This window comes from Corythoichthys intestinalis, chromosome 20 (assembly GCF_030265065.1).
Source record: "Corythoichthys intestinalis isolate RoL2023-P3 chromosome 20, ASM3026506v1, whole genome shotgun sequence".
In the NCBI taxonomy this organism is placed as follows: Eukaryota; Metazoa; Chordata; class Actinopteri; order Syngnathiformes; family Syngnathidae; genus Corythoichthys; species Corythoichthys intestinalis.
In genome coordinates, this window is record NC_080414.1 from 37,322,858 (window position 1) to 37,335,566 (window position 12,709).

At 42.9% G+C, this 12,709-nt stretch overlaps 1 protein-coding gene across 3 annotated transcripts in view; it reads right to left on the bottom strand.

Annotated features, from left to right (window-relative positions):
• The window catches only part of LOC130908933 (junctophilin-1-like), a 112,554-nt gene that overhangs the window by 96,613 nt on the left and 3,232 nt on the right, over positions 1-12,709 (bottom strand). The window lies entirely within an intron of this gene.

The following is a 12,709-nucleotide window of genomic DNA, read 5'->3' on the forward strand; positions in this document are numbered from 1 at the left end:
CAAATTCTGCAATATGACATACCACACGAGTGTTGTTCCCATCATTTTTGAACTCTTAACTTAGAATATTACCTCTCAATGAGAGAAACACTAAACATCGAATGTCAAACAAAGGGCAGATTCCTGAGGATTTTATTTCCACTGCAGGTACACCTAATATCACGGCCGGCGATTGTTCACAGTTATTTCCAGAGGTGGTCAGTAACCAGTGGTGTTACTTTTGAAGAGTAAAGAGTTATAGACCCTAATCACATGACGTCACAACCACACCTCCGCGCCATATTGTCCGTCAACTCGTCGTGTTGACGAATTACCGCTACGTAAATTCCTCCTATTATGGCGTGTTTTTCTGCTCGTTAACATTAATAATCAAAATGGTGAAGGCGTGTGTGGCGGTTGGTTGCAATAACAGAGAAGATAGACGGAGAGACTTGAAGTTCTACCGTATTCCGAGAGACCCGGAGAGGAGAGTGAGATGGACTGATGCAATTCGACGAGAAAACTGGGCTTCAAACGATTACCACGGATTATGTAGTAGTCATTTTATATCTGGTAAGATGCATTTAATATATATTTAGAGGGTTTGGGGCTGACAACCACAATTAAGATCATCGCGAGGCTAATCGCCGACAACATAAAGTTTGCTTATTTCTTCCACCATCATTACATTTTGAATAATATTTAGCTGGTACCAAATGAAAGAAGCTGGCCTCGTCTACGGATCATCAGTTAAACAGGTGTGTCCAAACCTTTTGCAAAGGGGGCCAGATTTGGTGTGGTAAAAATGCGGGGGGCTACCTTGGCTGATTTACATAGAACAATATATTTAAACAAATTTTAGCAAGCCCTTCTGTGTGTCACATTTGCTTTATTATTTTTTTTAATTCATAATTTCAACAGTCTCGTCTTTGTGGCGTTCTCTTTCGACACTAGGGCTCTTGCGAAATACTGCTGCTGTGAAATTAAACTAGCTTCAAGTTGCTATAATTTCTCGCTGCGTATCTTCCCTGTAATGTTGTCGTACATGTCAGCATGTCTTGTTCGGTAATATCATTATCGCGTCACATCGAACTCTTTGAAAACAGTGACTGTCTCTTTGCAAATGAGGCAGACACAGTTGTTGCGTGTTTTATTGAAGAAATAGTCCAATATCCACCTATCCTTGAGGCGTCGGCTATCGCAGTCAACTTTTTTTTAAATTAATTGTCAGCATTTTAGAAAATTGGAAGTAAAGGGTCACACGGGGTAATGTTGCTTAGAGTGCTGCTCTTAAAGTTTTTCAAACTTTCGTGAGGATAGGCTGATTTTGTGTGGACAAGATAGTTGTAGATATCAGGGTAGCAGATGTCAGGCAGAGAGGCCGAAGACAGCGGGTCGAAAAATATCGATTTAGGCATCAAATATGGATCTGGCGAATGGATAGACTGAAACTTTTCCACATAACGTCTTTTATGCAACGCATCCAATGAGTTCACAGCGTCTTCCATGAATTGCACTATAAATTGCACCACAAATTGAAACCATTGAGAATACGGATAAACAATGACGGAAAATATGGCGGCCGGATACAGTGACACGTCATTCTGTGACGTCGGTGAGTAGGGTTTATAGTTACAGTGGTATGAAAAAGTATCTGAACCTTTTGGAATTTCTCACATTTCTGCTTAAAATCACCATCAAATGTGATCTGATCTTCGTCAAAATCCCACAGATGAAAATACAGTGTCTGCTTTAACTAAAACCACCCAAATATTTATAGGTTTTCATATGTTAATGAAGATAGAATGTAAACAATGACAGAAGGGGGATACAAATAAGTACGTGAACCCTCTGCCTACGGAGACAAAAAGAGCAATTGAAACCAATCGTTACCAAACATTTAAGTCAGGTGTGTGTCCAATCTTTGAATTGTGGTTAAGGGCACTATAAAGCATACACCTGGTAAGAAATGTCTTTATAAGAAGCATTGTCTCATGTGCATCACGGCTCGGTCAAAATAGCTGTCTGAAGATCTGTGATCAAGGATTGTTGATCTGTATAAAGCTGGGAAAGGATACAAAACCATCTCTAAAAGTCTGGATGTTCATCAAGCGACAGTCAGAGAAGTTGTCTACAAATGAAGAGAGTTTGGCACTGTTGCTTCTCTCCCAAGGAGCAGCCGTCCACCAGAGATGACGCCAAGAGTTCAGCGCAAAATACTCGAAGAGATAAAAAAGAAACCTAGAGTCAATAAAGTCCAATAGGTCTGTGCATACCTCACCTCTATGTAAAACTATGGCCAAAATTGGTGTTCATGGGAGGACTCCACAGAGGAAGCCACTGCTGTCTATAAAAAATTGTTGCTCATTTAATGTTCTCAAAAAGGCACTTGGATACGCCACAGAAGTTTTGGAAAAATATTTTGGGGACACATGTAACAAAGTTGAATTATTTGGGAGTAACACCCAAAGTCATGTGTGGAGGAAAAAATGGAACAGTTCACCAACATCATCCCCACCGTGAAGCATGGTGGAGGGAGCATCATGATTTGGGTCTGTTTTGCTACCTAAGGGCCTGGAGAACTTGCAATCATAAATGGAAGAATGAATTCAAAAGTTTATCAGGATTTTTTGCAGGAAAACCTGAGGCTGTCTTTCAGACAGTTGAAGCTAAAAAGAGGATGGATGCTGCAACAAGACAATGATCCAAAACATAGAAGTACCGTATTTGCCTGAATATAAGATGGTGTTTTTTGTATTGAAATAAGACTGAAAAGGTGGGGGTAGTCTTATATTCGCTGTCTAGACATTATATCCATTCAGTTTGCATTATTTTTCCTTACTCAGATTTGTTTCAAAACTACAGTTACAGTTAGACTTCACTTTGATGGTTAATGCAGTTATTGCAATTTTGTTGTTTTATCACAATGGATTGGTTTATTTACATTTCAAAAACCAGAAGCCATTCATTTACGAATGCGATTGCACGTTAGTTTATATATTTAAATGTTCAGATATTAAGAGTTGAATGAGGCAAAATAATAATAATATTAATAATAGTAATAATACATTTTATTTCTAGAGCGCTTTTCAAAACACACAAAGATGCTTCACAAGAGACATGGAATCACAATACGATAAAAAGGTATTAAAAGGATAAAAGATTAAAAGCACAATAAAAAGAAGTAAAGATATAACAGAGCTAGGGGTTATCGTGGGTAAGAAAGAGTGAACAGGTGTGTTTTCAGTTTAGATTGGAAAAGGGATAGGGTAGATATGCTGCAAAAATCAGGGGGTAAGGAGTTCCAGAGCTGGGGTGCGCACTGATCAAAAGCTCTGGAACCAAAGGTGGAGAGGCGGACACGGGGGACGGAGAGGGGAAGAATAGTGGTAGAGCGAAGTGAACGGGTTGGATTGTTTAGACGGAGAAGATCGCAAAGGTAGGGAGGGGCCAGGCCATGGAGTATTTTGAAGATGATGATGAGGATCTTGTAGTTGATTCTTTGTTTGACGGGGAGCCAGTGAAGTTGACGGAGGATGGGTGTGATGTGGTGTGTTGCGGGGGTTCGAGTGATGAGGCGTGCTGCTAAGTTCTGGAGGAGCTGCAGTTTCTGGAGGGACTTGTTAGGGAAATAACATGCTTTTTCTCTCAAATATATTGTTATAATCATTTGTTTCAGAATACTGTAATTATTTTCGGTATAAAAATTAATTTGGTGTTCAAAAAGTCTTTTTTCAAACTTGAGTCTTGAAAAAGAGGGGGTCGTTTTATAATCAGGGCTGTCTTATATTCGGGCCAATACGGTAACTCAACTTCAGAATGGTTTCAGAAGAACAAAATACACGTTCTGGAGTGGCCAAGTAAAATTCCAGACTTGAACCCCAATGAGATGCTGTGGCATGACCTAAAGACAGCCATTCATGCCAGACATCCCAGGAATTTGACTGAACTACAGCGGTTTTGTTGAGAAGAATGGGCCAAGATTAGTCCTGATCGATCTGCCAGACTGATCTGCAGCTACAGCAAACGTCTGGTTGAAACTATTGCTGCCAAAGGGGGGACCACAAAATCTTAAATGTGATGGTTCACTTACCTATTTTGCCCCTTCTGTCATTGTTTGCATACCATCCTCATTAAAATATCAAAACCTATAAATGTTTGGGTGGTTTGAGTTAAAGCAGACATTGTTTTTTTTCATCTGTGTGATTTTGACAAAGATTAGGTCATATTTGATGGTGATTTTATGCAGAAATGTGAAAAATTCCAATAGGTTCAGATACTTTTTCACACCATTGTACTTCTCTGAAAAAGCACTAATTACTTTACTAGTTATTCAACTAGTTATTCAGTTGTTACATGTATATATATATATATATATATACATGAAACAATTTGAAAAATGTAAAAATGTTTGTATTTTGACACTGAAAAGCCTCCAGTTTAATTATCATACGCACTTGCCATTGCAGCGTGTTAGGGTTAGTTCAACCAGAGTTTTGTGTGTGTGCGAAAACTAGGATTGTGTGTCTGTGTTTAGAACCGGCATAGTAGTAAGACCAGCCCTACTCTATCAGACTGTCTCTGATTGGCTTACCCTGACATCTTGCCCTATGTTAGCCAATCAATAACCTCTTCTGAGAGGTCACGCCAGACTGTTCGAATAAGTGGCGTCTTTAAAGCGCCGTAAAAATGTAACTTTTTGAGTCAATCTGACTCGAAAGCGCCGATTTTAACCTCTCCAAGTTTTTATTTGGCACTGATAGGCCACTGAAAACTGGAGATAAGACGGTTTTCATTTCATGGTAGGATTTTTTTTTTTCTCCAATAGATGCCACTCATACTCTTTTCTTTCTTACTCTTTCTCTTTCTAGCCTGAATTCGATTATTTTTTGTCCATTTCTTTGGCCTTTTATGGTCATGTAAAGTATAATAATTACAGTTTCTATAGATGACGTGCTGATAAAATATAGGCCTACCATTGTTTAAAAAATATCACACTGTAAGCAGTTACTCACAATGTTATTCCTGGCACTGTTTTCACCGAATACTTTTTCACTTGTACATTAGTCAGTTTTGTAGATGGACACTTTTACTTGAATAATTTGATTCTGAAGTAACGCTACTCTTACTTGAGTATCATTTTGACTACTCTAGCAACCAATAGTTATTTCTAAGACAGTTGGCATTTACTGGATTGTTTCCTTGAACAGCCACCTCACACAAAGTCGTTTGATGAAGATATTGTGGATCACTTGGGATGAGAATCGCTGAGCTCTGAGCCTATTTTCAGGCAGCCGGTAACTCCCCCACTGACAGTATAGGAACATTCACCACTACCCGTTTGTCTCCGACCACAGGGAAAGGCTATGAGTCACACAATGCGAGGAATGCTTCATTAAGCCCGTTTGGTGTTGCCGAGTCCGACACGCTACTAGTGCCTCTTGTGTGGCATCATATTACAAATCTGATTCCTAATGATTAAAAAAAAAAATGTCGACAAATACAGTGCAACAATCCATAATGTTCACTTTTAAAGGGGAAAACGATCTACTGGTGCACACTGGAATTTAGATGGATAAACTGTGAGATTAAAAGGCTGGCACTGTGTGGTAGTTCAATTGGGTGACCCTGCAGATCAAGTGATCAGGATGGTGCAGGGTCAGACAGCCAGATGTTCTCTATATCCCCTTGGATCAGCTGACTTCTCCAAGCCCCACCCACGACAAAACTAACACTGTCATCATAAGACACATTATTAATTCCAAAATATTCGGTTTGTGATGTTCATGAAACGATTGCAAGAACTAATTGTAGACATTGTTATGTTCATGAAAGGCTAGTTTTAATTCCTTGCACACGTTGAAGCGAGACTATTCATTCCCAACATGAAGTATGGACTAAAAAAAAGTCTCTATTCCTTGAATTACTTGCATAACATTTAGGCTAGGTTCATACCGCAGGTCCTAATGCACAATTCCGATTTTTTGTCATATCTGTTTTTTTGGTGTGCCCGTTCGGACTGCCTTTGTCCATTGAGCACGTTTAAGTATGATGCATACGCATTCTTTCGCAGTCCGACTGGCGCTGAGTGAACTGACCCGCATGCGCAGAAGCATCAAAACATCAAAATAAATAACTACACATGCTGGCTCTGCATCATTTTAGGGTGATCATATTTTGATTTCCATAAAGAGGACACAAATAACATATAAATTATCCCCGTTTAGTCTTATATCCAAAGCTTATATGGATTGATAGAACACATGCACCTTATGGGCAGTGTTGTTAATAACGGCGTTACAATATAACGGCGTTACTAACGGCGTTATTTTTTTCAGTAGTGGGTAATCTAATTAATTACTTTTCTCATCTTGGCAACGCCGTTACCGTTACTGAGGACGGAAAGGCATGCGTTACTATGCGTTACTATATTGGTCGAAAAGTCTGAGGGAGACGGACTCACCGAGACGACAGAGCAGAGCAGGAGCGGGGAGGAGGCAAGAAAGTTGTGAAGCCGAGCAAACGCGATGCTAGGTAGCTCCAATGATACATGTTGTAGCCGATAGCCGGACAAACTACGCACGCATGTTATGGTAGATATGGTAGACATGGTAGATATCCCATGTACTGTATATAGATATAACTAGATGCAAAATGACAGCCGCCATCTTAAAGCAGTAGGCTTTTTAGGACAGCTCTGTTGTAGAGAACCTTCCTCGCGAACCTAAGTAACTTTTTATCCAAAATACTTCTAAATCGGCAAAATCTTGACTTGAATCTATCTTTAAATGATGAAACAGTTTTAAAACTTTCATATGTCGAAAGTAGAGAGAAGGGAACTAATGCAATAATGGGAGCAATTTTAACAACTTTTAACTGTTGATTCAGGGTAAAGGGTAAATTAGGGTAAAGAATTGGGCTCGGGCCAATTGTACCAAAAACCTCCACAAAAAACTTCACATAGTGTGGCCAATGTTTTTTTTTTTTTTTCCCCTCAAAAAAAAAAAAAAAAAAAAAAAAAAAAAAAAAAAAAAAAAAAGTAATTATCACCAATTACTTTGCCAAGTAACTGATTACTCTTACATTCATGTAATTGAGTTAGTAACGCAATTACTTTTTGGGAGAAGTAATTTGTAACTATAATTAATTACTTTTTTTCAGTAAGATTAACAATACTGCTTATGGGTGTACGTCATGTGCATTCACACACATACATACGGTCAGTTTGCCCCGACTCTCCACCTTGGAAGCAATTTGAAATACAGTATTGCTCATTTACCACACAGAAAGAAAACCGAGCATTCTCAGGCTTGACGCCACATTTAATTTTTTTTCTGACTGTTGTCAAGCTCGCCTCTTCCCAGAAAGCCAAGTTCAAGCTAGGCGCTAACGCTACTGTACAGTTACATCACTGCCGTTCTCTGTGCCTTTCGCTCTTTGCTGACGTCATTGCTGCATGAATTCCGATTTGGGAGACTTGACAGTTCAGACCGCCGCCACGTTCTAGAAAAATCTGGCCCAGATCGGACTTAAACCACATACGAAAGTGACCACAGATCGGATTTGAAATGGTCCACTTCTATGCGACTTGTCCCGTTCAGACCGCCAAGTTAATGCCTCACTTGAATCGGAAAAACACGAAAAAAACGGATTTGTGCATTAAGACCTGCAGTATGAACCTAGCCTTAGATGAGGTCATCAGGGCTTTCTTTTCTGTGGAAAAAAATTCAGGGAGCTATTTATTTAACCTTGTATTCAACTTTATAAGCGATATTTCTGACTCTAGGTAATTCAGGCACTTCTGCAGCTATTATTTTCTATTTGTGTGCTTTAGGCATTGCAATTGTTAGGTTTTGTGTTTTTTGCTCCAAGTTTGAATTTTCCCTGTGATTGCCCATTGATTTCACCTGTTGTGCCTGCTTCTAGTATATCCTACAACCTGCAGCCTCTTGTGTCACCCACCTGTTCCTCGTTGACTCATTACCCCGTGTCTATGTGTATATAAGCACCTTTGTTATTATTAGGTCTTGTCGCGACATTGTGCATGTCCACGCTCATGTCAGTGTTTTTGCCAGTTCCTCCTCTTGCTTCGACAGTAAGTTGATTTGTTAGCCTTACTTTTGTTTGTTAAGTTTTTGGATTCCCGGGTCATTTTGTTTGTTGTCTGTTTTTTTGTTGGCATTAATTAAAACATTTTTGCACCGCCTTTCTGCCTCTCCTTCCTTTTCCCTGCATTTGGGTCCACACCACCTGCCCACCCGTGTTACTTGACAGCAATGAAGTTCAGTGTTTGCATTATTCAAAATTTTTATGCCAATTTTTACACTTTTACTGGAAATGAATATTGGCTCCAAAAATCGGTTATAGGCCCCTCTAACTACTAATAAACAGCATCGGTCCTGAAAAACCCATATTGGTCAATCTCTACTCTACACTTCATAATATTACAAACATATACGTCATATTATTGATTCAGCAACCCAACCTGAGTGTAGCAGTGAACGCTCTCTCTTGCGCTAATCACTCACGCGTACGCACAGCCTCACATTAAACACAAACAAGGACCCAAACGGGACTGCTCATAGCTGCAGGCAAAATCGATTATGAAATTTGTTGGCAAATAATTTATTAATCGATTAATTGTTGCTGCCTTCGCTAACATAACATGTTGTTCACAATGGACACGGATCAGTTGTTTATCCATCTGCTTGTGTAATATCCGAACTGAGTGTTTTTTCAAATAAAGAGTATGTAATCCACTAGTTCTCGTTAATGCAGGTTTAATACAAACAAACAAAAAAATGTTAAACCTCAGAGGAAGATGAACGAAAAGAAACCCACACATATCCCATCCATCCATCCATCCATTATCTTCCGCTTGTTCCGGGGTCGGGTCGCGGGGGCAGCAGCTTTAACAGGGAAGCCCAGACTTCCCTCTCCCCAGCCACTTCAACCAGCTCCTCCGGCGGGATCCCAAGGCGTTCCCAGGCCAGCCGAGAGACATAGTCTCTCCAGCGTGTCCTGGGTCGTCCCCGGGGCCTCCCGCCGGTGGGACATGCCCGGAACACCTCTCCAGGGAGGCATCCGGGAGGCATCCGAACCAGATGCCCGAGCCACCTCAGCTGGCTCCTCTCTACGCGGAGGAGTAGCGGCTCGACGCCGAGTCCCTCCCGGATGACCGAGCTTCTCACCCTATCTCTAAGGGAGAGCCCGGACACCCTGCGGAGGAAACTCATTTCGGCCGCTTGTATCCAGGATCTTGTTCTTTCGGTCACAACCCAAAGCTCGTGACCATAGGTGAGGGTAGGAACGTAGATCGACTGGTAAATCGAGAGCTTTGCCTTTTGGCTCAGCTCCTTCTTCACCACTACGGACCGGTGCAGAGTCCGCATTACTGCAGACGCCGCACCGATTCGCCTGTCGATCTCCCGCTCCCTCCTACCGTCACTCGTGAACAAGACCCCAAGATACTTGAACTCCTCCACTTGGGGCAGGATCTCATCCCTGACCCGGAGAGGGCACTCCACCCTTTTCCGACTGAGGACCATGGTCTCGGATTTGGAGGCGCTGATTTTCATCCCAACCGCTTCACACTCAGCTGCGAACCGCTCCAGTGAGAGTTGGAGGTCACGGCTTGATGAAGCCAACAGCACTAAATCATCTGCAAAAAGCAGAGATTCAATGCTGAGGTCACCAAACCGGACCCCCTCAACGCTTCGGCTGCGCCTAGAAATTCTGTCCATAAAAATTATGAACAAAATCGGTGACAAAGGGCAGCCTTGGCGGAGTCCAACCCTCACTGGGAACGAATTCGACTTACTGCCGGCAATGCGGACCAAACTCTGACACCGGTCGTACAGGGACCGAACAGCCCTTACCAAGGGGCTCGGTCCACTGTTCCACGGCCGGGACGAAAACCACACTGCTCCTCCTGAATCCGAGATTCGACTTCTCTGCGGACTCTCCTCTCCAGCACCCCTGAATAGACTTTACCAGGGAGGCTGAGGAGTGTGATCCCTCTATAATTGGAACACACCCTCCGGTCCCCCTTCTTAAAAAGGGGGACCACCACCCCGGTCTGCCAATCCAGAGGCACTGTCCCCGATGTCCACGCGATGTTGTAGAGACGTGTCAGCCACGACACCCCTACAACATCCAGAGCCTTCAGGAACTCCGGGCGGATCTCATCTACCCCCGGGGCCTTGCCACCGAGGAGCTTTCCAACCGCCTCAGTGACTTCAACACCAGAGATCGAAGAGCCCACCACGGAGTCCCCAGACTCTGCTTCCTCAAAGGAAGGCGTGTCGGTGGAATTGAGGAGGGCCTCGAAGTATTCTCCCCACCGGCTCACGACGTCCCGAGTCGAGGTCAGCAGTACACCATCTTCACTATACACAGTGTTAATGGTGCACTGCTTTCCCCTCCTCAGGCGCCGGATGGTGGACCAGAATTTCCTCGAAGCCGTCCGGAAGTCGTTTTCCATGGCCTCCCCGAACTCCTCCCATGTCCGGGTTTTTGCCTCGGCAACCGCCGAAGCCGCAGTCCGCTTGGCCAGCCGGTACCTGTCAGCTGCCTCCGGAGTCCCACAGGCCAAAAAGGCCCGACAGGCCTCCTTCTTCAGCTTGACGGCATCCCTTACCGCTGGTGTCCACCAGCGGGTTCGGGGATTGCCGCCACGACAGGCACCAACCACCTTACGGCCACAGCTCCGATCGGCCGCCTCAACAATGGAGGTGCGGAACATAGCCCACTCGGACTCAATGTCCCCCACCTCCCCCACCAGAACCCAAGCTGTGTGTGGAGGAGAGTTCGACTATATCTAGTCGGAACTTCTCCGCCTCACACACCAGCTCAGGCTCCTTCCCTGCCAGAGAGGTGACATTCCATGTCCCAAGAGTTAGCTTCAGCAGCTGGGGGTCGGACCGCCAAGGCCCCCGCCTTTGGCTGCCGCCCAACTCCCTACGCACCCGACCCCTTTGGCCCCTCCCACAGGTGGTGAGCCCATGGGAAGGGGAACCCACGTTGCCTTTTCGGGCTGAGCCCGGCCGGGCCCCATGGGGAAAGGCCCGGCCACCAGACGCTTGCCTTCGAGCCCCACCTCCAGGCCTGGCTCCAGAGGGGGGCCCCGGTAACCCGCGTCCGGGCAAGGGAAACTGGGGTTCATTAATGTTGCTCATCATAAGGGGTCTTTTTGAGCCATACTTTGTCTGGCCTCTCACCTAGGACCTGTTTGCCATGGGTGACCCTACCAGGGCTTAAAGCCCCAGACAACATAGCTCCTAGGATCATTGAGACACGCAAACCCCTCCACCACGATAAGGTGATGACTCACGGGGGGCACACATATCCCAAATTTTCATAATATGTCAACCTAGTGGTTCTAACACTTCAGGTCTAAACCTCAGCATTTTACATGACTTTTCTGTGTTTGTGCAGGTTTGTCATGGTTACTTTCTCTCAGACTGCAAAAAGATGCATTGATGGTAATTTGGGTTACTTGAAAACGGTAGGTTCTCCGTACGGTGAACATGCGTTGAACTGAGTAAAATGGTTGTCATGTGCTGTTGTTGGATGGCGACCAGTCAATGGTGCAGATGGATCTCTACTGCTTAAAGTGAGCTGGGATTGGGTCCAGCTCAGCTGCTTTCCTAATGTGGACAAGCCAACCAATATAGAAAATGAATCATACTTTTAGGATTCTTAATGGTTTGCATCCAATTACTCACATACAGATACAGTGGTACCCATAAAGAATAAATTTCAGGATACGAACGGCAAAAATACAGTATGGATTATGGACTGCTGATTGTTTCGGCCAGCAGCAGCTCAAGCCACTGTTAGTCATGTAAAAAGATGTCAATGTTGTGGAGGTGGGAAACACAGCACAAATCTGCTACTGTAAGTCTGACCTGCATCAGAGTAAGCATAACATTAAACTGTGTGAATTTGCTAACCAGCAAAACTCGAGTAGGAAGCTGCTTAGAGAGAAGTGTCATCCTGTATGTGTTTTCTACTGTTAACGTTAATTAAACTGTGAGAAATGTGGTGAACCGAAGTTTACACCCTTCTCCCCAATTTTCATTTTTATTTTATTGATATGGTCTTGAATTGATATTGAAGAAGCCCAAAGGAGCTTTCATTTTTTGTTGAGTTTGGCTGGTCAGCAAAAGCAGTAGTGTTTTACCTGAAGGAAGTCTCAATTTTTATTTGTTTTTGTTTTTGCCTGACTAGTTTCTTCAGTTGCATTTAATTTATTTATTTAGACAGGCAATGTTGAGTGGTCTTAAGACATGTTTATGTTTTGCATTCCTAGATAGATAAGAGATTGTTAACAAGTTTGTATTCATTGTATTCATTGTGTATGTTAATTTAATTTAAGTTATTTTCAAATATTGCAGTTTAAATTTTCTCATAAAATCCAGACATTTATTCTGGAAGATTTCAAAATGTTTCTTTAATAGTTTTTTTAACAACTTAGGTTAAATTCGAACGGGTCAGCAATCCCTATAGAGCTGCATGTGGCTCTTTAGCGCTGCCATAGTGGCTCCCTGGAGCTTTTTCAAAAATGTTTGAAAATGGAAAAAAAATGGGGGAGGGAAATATATTTTTGGTTATACTATGGTTTCTGTAGACAAACAGGACACAAACATTAATTACATAACTAATTCATTAATATTGTAATTAAGTTAAACATTAGGCGGCATCGCACAACAGAGTAGTCACGTGGTGC